Below are 12661 nucleotides of genomic sequence, written 5' to 3'. Positions count from 1 at the left end.
TGGGTTTTGGCTTCTTTCACTCCACACGGTGTGTTTGAGGTTGGTCCGTGTTGAATGGTGTTGACCCTTCATTCCTTTATACAGCGGAATTATATTCCATTGTGTGGCACACATCAATAGAACTGTTTGATAGCTAGCGGCTTTTCATATGAGGAAACTGAGGCTGCCCAGGCCATGGAGCCCTGGGGCCGGGGATGGAGGAGGAGGAGCAGCAGCAGATAGCCAGACATCTCTGGCTCAGGGTGCTTTCTTTCTCCTGCCCCCACCCTGCTCCACCCTTTTCTCTGTGCCTGGCCAGGAAGCAGCAGTGCTTGGGGAGGAAGTGAGTGGGGGTCTCCTCCAGCTGGGGCTGGATGCTGGACTGTAGCTGCGGCTGTGGGTCTGGATCTGGTCCTCAGAGTTCTGGCTCCCCCCACCTCCTCCCAGGCCCCACCCTGGGCCCCGCACATGTAGTTTCTGTTGACCAGGGTCCCAAGAGAGGCAGCAGGCGGGAGCTCCCTTATTCGCCAGCCAAGCCTTCTGATGCCTGGAGAGGCTGGGGGCCTTGCCTGGGGCCACCCAGCCTAGGGTTCCCCTGGCGCTTTCCGGATCCCCTTTGGCCCACCATCCCCGCCCCCATGGCCTTCATCGAATCATGTCCTGGGGGATCTTCACGTGTCTTTCCCACCATCAAAGCTCCGCTAGGCAGACGGGCTCCAGGAAGTGGCCTGTCAGCAGATTTTGGCCAAGGGATGCTTTTCCAAAGTATGGAGGGGTGGTCGCCGATGGCTGCTCGAGAGATGGGCGTTCTTTTGCTGAGCAGATGACTGGATGCTGGCTTATTCTGGATCTGAGCGTGGTTTTGGCTTTGGCCACAGGCTCTGTCTGGGGGCTGCTGCCTGTGCTTGTTTCTGGTGTTTGATGATTTGTGGTCTTCATTAAGTCAGTCAACAAGTGATTTGCAGCCCAGCGTCAGATGGGGAAGACCCAGGAAGCAGAATGAGTGGCCGTGAAGTGACCCGGCCCAGGGTCCAACCTGCCTGGAACGCACGTCACTCTCAGGGGAGCGGGAGGAGTCACCCGGATTCCAGCGCCAGCCTTTGTGGCAGGTCTGGATGCAGGTCTGGCTCCAAAACAAACAACGGAACAAAAGAAGAGGGGAGGCCGGACCCGGCTGCTCTCAGGCCCCGCTTCCTGGTGCTGTCGCATGGGGCCCGTTTGGTCTGCTCCTGGGTTTCAGGGTCCTGCCTGGCATGGCGAGGGTCTAGGCAGGAAGACGGTGCCAGATCTTTGGACTAAAAATATGCCCACGCCTTCCTGTGCCTCAGTTTCCCTACCTATAAAAGAAGGCTTAAGAGTAGCAGAATCCCACCTTTGGCTTTGGGGCAGGTCTACGGAAAGCCCCCGGGGGGTGTTTCCCTGGGAAGGCTGGAGGGCAGGCGAGCTGTTCAAAGGAGACATCTGGGTCCCCTGCCAGTCCAGTCCACGGGTCCTTGTCAGGCACATCTGGTCTTTGTCCTAAAACCCTTCTGTGGCTCCTTGTGGCTGAATGACCACGTGGATGGTGGAGACAAGCCAGGCTCGCCCGGTTCAAGTTCCAGCTCAGCCACTAGCTGCTGACCTTGGGCAAGCCACTCACTCTCTCCGGGCCTGCCTCCTGCTCTGTCTGTGTCTGGCGGCTCAGGGGCATGCCTGCCTTTGCCGCGGTGGCTCGAGGCCAGCGGTGAACCAGTGGACCTGCTTAGCACAGCGCTGGGCACACTGGGAGCTGCTGGGCCTGTGTTGTGGCTGCTGTCATTGTTATTAACACTGTTCCTCTCAAGACGCTCCTGAGACTGAAAAGGTGACAGTGTGACTGTTGGGGCTGGAGGCCAGGCCCAGTGTCCATCTGAGCCGCTTCCCTCCACCCCTGTCAGCTCCCTGACCTCATCGCCACACCCGCCTCACCCCTGCACTCCGGCCGCGCCGGCCTTCTCTCTGCTTTGACACACCCCGCGTGGTCCAGGCTGCAGACCTCCACTTCTGCCATGCTCCTGCGGGGTGCCTTGTCGTCATACGGCTGCTGTTTGGGACACATTCTTGGGCCCAACTCTTGGCTGCTGGGGCAGGGGAGACTCTAGGGGAGCCTCTGCCTCCTGGGAGCTTCAGTAGCTTCACTGGGAGAAGCTTCACTGCCCCTTCTCCAGATGGAAGTTGACACCCAGAGCAGCTCAGACTTGCCTCTGAGTCACACAGCTAATTGCAGCCAAGGTTCAGACTCCTGGCTGACTACCAAGCCATCATTGTTGGCCTGTGTGTGTGTGTGTGTGTGTGTGTGTGTGTGTGTCCATGTGTCCATGTGTATTATTTGGCCGTGTCTTCTTTTCTAGGCCTGTCACCAAGATGACCCTAGATCAGAATGCCAGCGTGAGGGGGTCACACTTTCTTTTCCTAGGATTAAAAGAAGGACAGAAATACTTGCAAGGCAGAGCCTGCCCCTCTGGCCATCTGGCTCTCAGGACAGGGGACGGGGGAGGGACGGGCTGGGGCCTGGGTTCCCAGCCAGGGCGCCGGAGCTGCGCTGCGGGGAGGAGGTGCGGTGCCACCGGGCTGGTCTGGGCTGGGAGGACGCGGGGTAAAGGGGGAGAAGCAGGGCTGGAGCTCAGTCCGCCTGCCAGCAAGCGGGGAGTGAAGAGGTTTTTCTAGCCATGCTATAAAAAGGCCTCACAGTGTTTCAGCTCCCGAGTGTCGGCTGGAAGCCCGCCAGGGTTACCATGGCGATGAGGAGTTATTACCCACTGCCAAGGCTGGGAGAAAAAGCTCGTACTTTTGGCTTCCACACAAGAGGAGTGGACTTATGTAATTCCCTGTGTTTATAGGCCCGGAGTGGCAGAGGCGAGAAAGGATTGCTGGAGGCCCGACGTCTCGATCGCAGGCCAGCTGTGGGGTCAGGAGGCCCCGCAGTCATCCCTGGTGGGCCTTGGCCTGCCCCGGATTTGGGGGGCATTGGGCTGGAAGCCTGGGGGTCCTGGCCTGGCCGCTGCAGGGCCTCCCTGGCCGGGGTGGGAGCCGTAGTCTCGCGGGAAGGTGAGGCCGCCCTCTGGGGCCGCCCCTCTGTGGGTGTCATCCTGGGGGAAGGATGGGTCTGATGTTGGCGGCCGTGCGCCTCCTGGAAGCCGGTGGCGCTGCCTGTGTGTGTGGACTCCGCTGGCCTGCTGGCTGGCACTTTCTCTTTCTCTTTTTCTTTTTTTTTCTTGTGGGAGAGTTACTTCAAGTTGTGTTTGGAGCTGACGTGAGGGACGCTGGTCATGTGCTCGGGTAAGAGAAGTCGTCGGGCTTGGCGTGGGCAGGGAGGCGGGGTGTGGCCAGGTCGCCCCGGCGGGGGGAGGTGGGCGCAGACCCGAGTGGGAGCCATGGCCTGCTGGCTCCATGCAGGGGCGCCAGGTGGGGGCCGGGGAATTCATCTGGAAAGAGCCCCAGTTCTGTCGCTGGAGGTGGTGGCCAGGGCGGGGGGCTGAGTGCCGCAGGTCAGCTGGCAGGGTGGCTGGAGCCTCCTCTGGTGGGGCAGTGTTGTTGGTCCTGAGCTCAGCAGGACGGTGGGCAGCGCCCTCTTATCGGACAAAGTTGCCGAAGTCACAGGAAAGAGCGCACTCCCAGGCGCTGGCTGGGCTGCGGGGAAGGCTTCTTGGCTGGCCCTCGTGGGAGGGACCTGGGTGGGCACAGCACTTCTCTCCCCGAGCCTCAGTGCAGGCCCAGCAGGTGGGGGGAGTTTGGTGAGCTGTGGGGGCTCAGGGGGCTTCTGTTTCCGGAATTGACTTCAGGAGGGTATGGGACGTGGGTGCTCCGCAGGCTAGGCATTGGGCTCTGGGGTGGGCTGGGGCAGGGGAGAGCCAGGTGCAGGCAGCACTGCGGCCCGGCCCGGCGCCCGGCTCCCCACCGAGGTGGCGCTTGGCTCGCTGCCCATGTCTGGTTTGAAATCAGCGCCACCGGCCCAGGCTTGCCCAGGGACTTGGCAGCGAGGAGCCGGGATAAACACTGGAAAGTTGGAAGGGCTTCCTGAGCTCACAAGGAGCCTTTAGTTGCAAGCTGGGAGGGATGAGGGAGTGATTTGTCCTGAGCCTGGGTGCGCCATGGCCATAGGGAGATGGCGGGAATGGCTCCTGGAGACCTCCGAGCCCAGGCTGGGGAGGGGAGGGGGCTGGGCTTCCAGGCACTGTTGCTCCTTTGCCATGGACCTGGATGTGAGTCCTGGTTCCGTTATTTCTGTGCTGTGTGACCTTGGGCTTGTCACCTCCCCTTTCAGACCTCTGTTTCCTCATCTGTAAAATGGGGCAACAGTGGGGTCCACACAAGCATGGGGCTGATGGGAGAAGGAGCTGCAGTTCTGGGGGTAATTCGGGGCAGACTGCCTGGGTTCCTGTCTTGGTTGGACACTTCCTGGCTGTGTGACCTTGGGCAAGTCACTTCCTGTCTCTGAGCCTCCGTTCTCCCATCAGGCAAATGGACACTGCATCTCTCCCACCCCAGGGGCTGCATGGCTTAGGGGAGTGAATGGACCTGCCTCCGGCTTATCATAGGCTCGCAGTCGGTAATTGGCTGGCGCTGCAGTTCTTTTCTCGATGATGACAATCACTGCACCTGGACCGAGGATTGGGGGTGTCCGGGGATGTCCGCATCTCAGGGCAATGGTGTTTGTGAAGTTGCAGTGGCTGGACTGAGGTTCCAGTCCTGGCTCTGTCCCTCAAGGGTGGTGTGACCTTGGGCGAATCCTGGAATCCCATTGGGTCCTCGGTTTCCTTGTCCTTTACTGCAGTGGTGGCACTGCAGCCTGCTGGCGTCTCGGGGGACTCTGGAGGGGTCCACGCAGCGCTTCCCTGGCTGGACCTCCGCGAGTGTAACCACAAGGTTCAAGGTTGGACTTAAGTTTGAGTTTCATCCATTTTTCTTTTCTTCTCTGCTGGGAGCTCTCTCTCCTGTTTATAGAAACCCAGGCCCAGATAATGGGGGGTGGGCCCAGTGGGTGCTCCCCGGACTCTGTCTTCGTTTGGGCCTGGGCTCGGATTCCCAGGACCCCCCTCATGTCTGTCTGACTGCCCCATCTCCCTCTTAGCCTGAGCCCCTCCATGCCAGCTCTGGGCCAGGCACCCCCCATAGTGCCTGGTGTGGCCTGGAGGCAAGGGCCGGAGGGCCAGTTCTCTTGTGAAAGGTGGCAGCCATCCTTTGCTTGTAAGTGACACCGGATGCTGGGCTGTTGGCTGGCTCAGGGCCTCCCCTCTTGGGCCAGCAGGAGCCAGCGGGGAGTTCTCCAGGTGTTCAGGCCCCCCGAGCCAGCTGCCCACTGTCTCATTGTCATGGGATCTCTCCTGGAACCTCCAGAATGGGCTCCAAAGGTGAGGGGTGCTCATATGTGTCCTCTCGTCACCCCCAAGGCCTTGGTGTCTACTTGGGTTGGCCACAGACCTGTGTCTTGGCTGCCCCGGGCCTTTCCCAAAGTCCTCAGGGACTTGATTTTCCTACCCAGTGGGGAAGAGTCCTGGTTGAGGTTCAGAGCAGAGGTCAGCACAGGGGCCTTGGTGATGGGGCAGCTCGGCACGGACCAGGAGCCATCACTGGAGTCTACACGTGATGAGAACACACAGAACTAAATACACGCATACTCACATGCACACACGCTCACACTCACATGCACACCCCCCCACATGTACACACATACATGCACACATGCACATGTACACTCGCATGCATACTCACACACATGTACATGCACACACACACTCAGTCCTGCACAGATGCACTGCACACTCACACGCACATACTCATACAAGTGAGTGCACTGGATGCTGCTGTGGTCCGCATGCAGCTGGCTGTGTCCATGCTGCCTTTCTATATGATACAGACAATGAATTGTGGCTGTCTCAGGATGCTATTCTTGGGGGAGGCTGAGTGAAGGGTGCACAGAATCCTGGGATCTCCAGATTTTCTTTTTTTTCTTTTTTGAGACCGAGTCTTGCTCTGTCACCCAGGCTGGAGTGCAGTGCAGTGGTGCGATCTCAGCTCACTGCAAGCTCTGCCTCCTAGGTTCCAGCAATTCTCCTGCCGCAGCCTCCCAAGTTGATAGGACTACAGGCATGTGCCACCAAGCCCAGCTAATGTTTGGATTTTTAGTGGAGATGGGGTTTTGCCATGTTGGTCTGGCTGGTCTCAAACTCCTGACCTCAAGTGATCCGCCAGCCTTGGCCTCCCAGAGTGCTGGGATTACAGGCACCGGCCACCACACCGAGCCTTGAGATACTGTTTCTTCCAATTGCATGTGAATCTACAATTATCTTAAAATAAAAAGTTCAAAAAAGACAGGGTGGGCTCAGGGGCCTGGCTGCGTGTCCTGGGCTCAGGCTTGAATCGGCCTCTTTGGAGTTGTGTGCATTTGAGCCAGTCCCTCTCAGCCTCCGTTTCCTCATCTGGAAAATGAGGACAATGTTTAGTACCTCGTAGAGCGCCTGGGGCTTACAGGAAGAGACACGCGCTCAGTGCTTAGGAAGTGCTGGTGGTCTTGAGGGCTGCGTGAAGGTTGTCCGTTGCTGCGGCTGTGATGGTGGACGTGATTGCTGTGCTGTGGCCACACTTCCTACTTCGTCCACAATGGGAAGAGAGGCGCCTCTCTGCTGTTCAGATGGGGAAGCCGAGGCTTGTGTGGTCAGGTTGCCCATCTGAAGGCACAAGATTTGCCATGGCCAGAGCTGGGGCCAGCACGCAGGTGGGAGCCTGTGCTTGATGGCTCTTTGGGTGGTGGCTGTGGGGAGGTCACTTACACTCTCCGAGCTGCTGTCCCCTCCTCCTTCTTGCCCCTTGTGGGCTGGGCTAAGGGGCCGGGACAGGGGGCAGGGCTGATGACCTTTGAGAGCCAGATAGCCTTGACCTCGGTCTCCCACCCAGAGCCGGCACTGCTCAGCTGACTTTCTCCGAGGCTTCCTTAGCATCCCCGAAGTGGGGCTCAGGCGACTGTGGGCCCTCAACATCCCAGGAAGCCCCGGTGGGACTTGCTTTGTGCCTAAGGATGCTGGAGGGTGCGGGTCTGTCCCTGCATGGGTGACAGCTGCGCCCACGTCTCCCTGAGCACTTGTCCTCTGGCTGCGTTCTTTCCTCCTTCAGTGGGAGAAAGGCTTTCAAGGGCTGGAAGCAGCTCCTGAGGCTGAGCTGGGTTTATCCCCTGGCGATCACCCCAGAGAAATGTGTTTTAGTTCAGCCCGAGCTGATCCTCAGGTGGAAACTTTGCCCAGGACTCCTGAAAGATGGTCCCCCATGAAGCGGGCCTATAACTGGGCTTGGTGCCTTGGACATCCCAGGGGTTGCAGATGGGGTTTGCGTTGTGCCTCAGGGTCACAAGTGGTGCCTGCAGGGCCTGGGGGGGCTCCCATGGCTGAGCTGTTGTAAGGCTGTTCCTGTCATCACAGTGGCTTGGGGGAGGCTGGTGTCCTGAAGGCACTGGTCATAGCTTAGGGTCTGCGGGTGGCGGGTAGGACGGGGCTTGGGGGCATCCAGCCCCGTGAGCCTCTTCTTTGCTGTTCTCTGGGCCCCTGATCACGCGCCTGCCTCAGGACCTTCGCACTGGCCAGAACCTCTTTTTTGTTGTTGTTCTTTTTTTGAGACAAGGTGTCACTCTTTCACTTAGGCTGGAACGCAGAGCCCCGGCCACCTTTCTTTCACTCTGAGTCAAGCGATTCTCCTGCCTCTCAAGTAGCTGGGACTGCAGGCGCCCACCACCACACCTGACGAATTTTTGTATTTTTTTTTTTTTTTGAGACGGAGTTTCGCTCTTGTTACCCAGGCTGGAGTGCAATGGCGCAATCTCGGCTCACCGCAACCTCCGCCCCCTGGGTTCAGGCAATTCTCCTGCCTCAGCCTCCTGAGTAGCTGGGATTACAGGCACGCGCCACCATGCCCAGCTAATTTTTTGTAATTTTTAGTAGAGACGGGGTTTCACCATGTTGACCAGGATGGTCTCGATCTCTTGACCTCGTGATCCACCCGCCTCGGCCTCCCAAAGTGCTGGGATTACAGGCTTGAGCCACCGCGCCCGGCCCGAATTTTTGTATTTTGAGTAGAGAGGGGATTTTGCCATGTTGGCCAGGTCTTGAACTCCTGACCTCAAGTGATCATCCCGCCTCGGCCTTCCACAGTGCTGGGAGGCCTGAGCCTCCACGTCTGGCCTGGTGTAACCTCCTTCGGGAACACCTTTCTGAGACCATCAGCCGTCTTGACTTAGGCCTCTGCTCTAATGGTGCCCCCGAGAGTGGCCTGATGTCACGCAATGACTCCCTGTGACACCTTCACTGCTCCTCCGACCCGCGGCCACCAGGGTCTGCGGTGTGCCCTGACCCCATCCCTACCTTGTTTCAGGCTGTTTGGACTGGGGGACTCGCAAACAACAGAGCTTCATTGCTCCTGGTTATGGAGGCCAGACGGTCAACACCAAGTTGCTGGCAAGTTTCCTGTGACGAGGGGAGGGCCTGTTTCCTGGTTCGTAGATGGCGGCTTCTCCCAGGAAGAAGGGCAGGGCGGCTATCCAGGGCCTCTTGGTTAAAAAGGAGGGGCACGGACCCCACTCCTGACAGCTCTACCCTGGTAACCTCATCCCCTCCCGGAGGCCCCGCACTCTGACATTGTCCCATGGCAATTGGATCTCAAGAGACAGACTCACACTCACACTCACACTCCAGCAGCCCTCCGTCCGGGAGTCTGTTAGACACACACACACACTCCAGCAGCCCTCCGTCTGGGAGTCCGTTAGACACACACTCACACTCACACTCCAGCAGCCCTCCATCCGGGAGTTCGTTAGACACACACTCACACTCACACTCCAGCAGCCCTCCATCCGGGAGTCCGTTAGACACACGCTCACACTCCAGCAGCCCTCCGTCCGGGAGTCCGTTAGACACACACTCACACTCCAGCAGCCCTCCTTCCGGGAGTCTGTTAGATACACACTCACACTCACACTCCAGCAGCCCTCCATCCGGGAGTCTGTTAGACACACACTCACACTCACACTCCAGCAGCCCTCCATCCGGGAGTCTGTTAGACACACACTCACACTCACACTCCAGCAGCCCTCCATCCGGGAGTCTGTTAGACACACACTCACACTCACACTCCAGCAGCCCTCCGTCCGGGAGTCCGTTAGACACACACTCACACTCACACTCCAGCAGCCCTCCGTCCGGGAGTCTGTTAGACACACACTCACACTCACAATCCAGCAGCCCTCCGTCCGGGAGTCTGTTACATACACACTCACACTCACACTCCAGCAGCCCTCCCTCCGGGAGTCTGTTACATACACACTCACACTCCAGCAGCCCTCCCTCCGGGAGTCTGTTAGATACACACTCACACTCACACTCCAGCAGCCCTCCGTCCGGGAGTCTGTTACATACACACTCACACTCCAGCAGCCCTCCCTCCGGGAGTCTGTTACATACACACTCACACTCCAGCAGCCCTCCCTCCGGGAGTCTGTTAGATACACACTCACACTCACACTCCAGCAGCCCTCCGTCCGGGAGTCCGTTAGACACACACTCACACTCACACTCCAGCAGCCCTCCGTCCGGGAGTCCGTTAGACACACACTCACACTCACACTCCAGCAGCCCTCCGTCCGGGAGTCCGTTAGACACACACTCACACTCACACTCCAGCAGCCCTCCGTCCGGGAGTCCGTTAGACACACACTCACACTCACACTCCAGCAGCCCTCCGTCCGGGAGTCCGTTAGACACACACTCACACTCACACTCCAGCAGCCCTCCGTCCGGGAGTCCGTTAGACACACACTCACACTCACACTCCAGCAGCCCTCCGTCCGGGAGTCCGTTAGACACACACTCACACTCACACTCCAGCAGCCCTCCGTCCGGGAGTCCGTTAGACACACACTCACACTCACACTCCAGCAGCCCTCCGTCCGGGAGTCCGTTAGACACACACTCACACTCACACTCCAGCAGCCCTCCGTCCGGGAGTCCGTTAGACACACACTCACACTCACACTCCAGCAGCCCTCCGTCCGGGAGTCCGTTAGACACACACTCACACTCACACTCCAGCAGCCCTCCGTCCGGGAGTCTGTTACATACACACTCACACTCACACTCCAGCAGCCCTCCGTCCGGGAGTCTGTTAGACACACACTCACACTCACACTCCAGCAGCCCTCCGTCCGGGAGTCTGTTAGACACACACTCACACTCACACTCCAGCAGCCCTCCGTCCGGGAGTCTGTTAGACACACACACTCACACTCCAGCAGCCCTCCGTCCGGGAGTCTGTTACATACACACTCACACTCACACTCCAGCAGCCCTCCGTCCGGGAGTCTGTTAGACACACACTCACACTCACACTCCAGCAGCCCTCCATCCGGGAGTCTGTTCATCTTGTCACCGCTGTGTCCCCAGCACTGGGCATGTAGCAGGCACTCAGGAGACAGGTGTGCCTGGCTCAGTGTCCCCCACGAGGCCTCTGGGGAAGGAGGCACTGCTTCCTTCCTCAGTCCTTCCTGCTGTACCCTCCAGGGCTCTGGCTGGGGAGGCGAAGGCCCTGCAGGCTGGATTTCCCACGCAGCCCATTTCTTTCCTCCCAGAAAGTTCTTCAGCACGGGACTGGGCATGCATTTTGGGGACGATTTGGAAAACCAGGAAAAGTTCTTGCGCTTTTTCTCTGACTGAGGTACCCACCGAGCATCTCCAGAGAGTCTCCCCCTCTCTTCCTGAGAAGGAACGCAGGGGTGCTGTAGGCCTGGGATGTGAGGGAGGGGTGCCGGCAGCCTCAGCCTTGCGTGTTGGGGACCCAGGCGAGGTGAGCCTTCCACACACCTGAGTTCATAGTGTTCCCATAGCCTTTTAAAGTGGGCATGGACCACCCTCTCCTTATAAGGCACAGAGAGGGTAGGCAGCTTGCTCAAAGACACACAGCAGCAGGCCTGCAGTATTAGCAAGTGAATGGCATTTCCAAGGCCCTGGAGTCTTTGCTCAGGGTCATGCTTAGCATGTTGAGGGTCTGACCCTGTTCCATCCCCAGAAGCCCCTCTTACTGTCTCCGGGGCGGGTCCTGTTTTCTGGGGATCTGACTCAGACCTGGGAGGGGCCCGTTTCCCAGGCTGAGAGAATGCCTCATTTAGCCCACACTTTCCAGTTTGGCTTAGAAAGTGAGAGGGCAGGAGGGGCACCCCAGAGTGGAGGAGCTGCCCCTTCCTCTGAGTCGTCCATTTGCATGACAATGAGCCCTTTGTTCCTGGGGCCAGCCTCCTTCCCAGGCTAATAACATAATTCCCGGCCTGTGATGTCATAATGGCCCTTTCTGTGGCTGGGGTCAGAGGCTGGGTGGGCAGCTGTGTGGGCTGGGCCAGGCCTGGTAATACCCGGAGGAGGTGGTGGTTGCCAGGGGCCTGTGTGTCAAGCTGTCTCCTTCCCGGGAGAGCGGCAGGAGGTGGGATCTGCTTCCCTGTGGACACTGGAGCCAATCGAGGCCCAGGAAGCCCTTGCTGGCCCCACTGTTTGTCTGGCCCCCTGCAAGCCTCCTCTTGGCCTACGGAGTGGGGGTGACTCACTGCCAGCTTGGCCCTCGGCCGAGAGGCGTGGGCGTGAGAGTCCCCTGCTTCCTGTAAATGTGAGGGAGGCCCATGCCCAGCGGCTACTGTGTTGGGGCCAGGTTGAAACTGGGAAAGCCAGGTTCAAACCTTGGTCCCGCTCCGTCCCGTGGGCAACAGCTAACTCCCTGTGCCTCTATTTCCCCGTCGGCTTAATGGGGTTCCGCTGGAGCTTGGACTCAGAGCTAGGCAGGGAGTGAGCTTTCGGGAAATGGGCAATGTCGGAAAAGGCGGGGGCTGGTGGAGTGGGCTGAGTGGTGGGCCCCAAGAGATGGGTCCACGTCTTAGTCTGCAGGCCCTGTCAGAGGGAGAGCGTCTTTGCCAAAAGGTCTTTGCAGATGTGTTTTGAGATGAGCCCATCCTGGGTTACCCAGGTGGGCCCCGAATGCAGAGACCAGTGTCCTTAGAAGAGGCAGGCGAGGAGAGAGCAGGATGACAGGGCTACAGGAAGACCAAGGCGGGGACTGCAGGGATGAAGCCACAAGCCAAGGAGTGCCGGAGCCTCTGGCAGCCGGAAGAGGCTGGAGGGAGTGGGTCTCCGCTGCCGCCTTGACTTTGGACTGCTGGCCTCTGGAACTGTTAGAGAGTGAATTGCTGCTGCTGGCCCGGCGCGGTGCCTCCCGCCTGTAGTCCCAGCACTTGGGGAGGCCGAGGTGGGCGTGTCACTTGAGCCCAGGGTTTCAAGATCAGCCTGGGCAACATGGCGAGACCCTGTCTCTACAAAAAGTACAAAATTAGCCGGACGTGCTGTGGTCCCAGGCTGAGGTGGGGGGCTCCATTGAGCCTTGCGGGGTCAAGGCCGCAGTGAGTCATGACTGTGCCCCTGCACTCCAGCCTGGGCCACAGAGCGAGACTCTGTCAAAAAATCATAACAAGATAAGAACAAATAAGTCACACTGTTCGAATCGGCCTGGTTTGTGGTCAGTTTTATGGAAAGACCGCAGCTGGTGACCCCTTCTCTGCAGGTGGGGGACTGGCCCTCACGGGTGGGTGGTACTGTTCCCCACTCCCAGCCTGAGGGTGCAGGACAAGTTTGGGTGGTTGAGAGCCCCT

At 59.0% G+C, this 12661-nt stretch overlaps 1 protein-coding gene and 1 long non-coding RNA gene across 34 annotated transcripts in view; one reads left to right on the top strand and one right to left on the bottom strand.

Moving 5' to 3' along the window:
• Positions 1 to 12661, top strand: part of NCOR2 (nuclear receptor corepressor 2) — a 240317-nt gene that overhangs the window by 44286 nt on the left and 183370 nt on the right. For 32 of the 33 annotated variants that reach the window (XM_078337664.1, XM_078337665.1, XM_078337661.1 and 29 more), the window contains exon 1: positions 2861 to 3276. The exons of the other annotated variant lie outside the window; for it this stretch is intronic. The gene's annotated coding sequence lies outside the window, so the exon portion shown is untranslated. Of the gene's footprint in view, positions 1 to 2860; positions 3277 to 12661 lie in introns of those variants that run through there. 33 annotated transcript variants of the gene reach the window in all.
• On the bottom strand, positions 4794 to 10823 carry LOC128928644 (uncharacterized). Its single transcript, XR_013522213.1, has 3 exons — positions 10698 to 10823; positions 5476 to 5574; positions 4794 to 4931 (listed from the first exon to the last, which is right to left on the bottom strand). It is a non-coding gene; the product is annotated as an uncharacterized LOC128928644 (long non-coding RNA).

This window comes from Callithrix jacchus, chromosome 9, assembly GCF_049354715.1.
Source record: "Callithrix jacchus isolate 240 chromosome 9, calJac240_pri, whole genome shotgun sequence".
NCBI lineage: Eukaryota > Metazoa > Chordata > Mammalia > Primates > Cebidae > Callithrix > Callithrix jacchus.
This window is presented reverse-complemented; position numbering and strand designations above follow the sequence as displayed.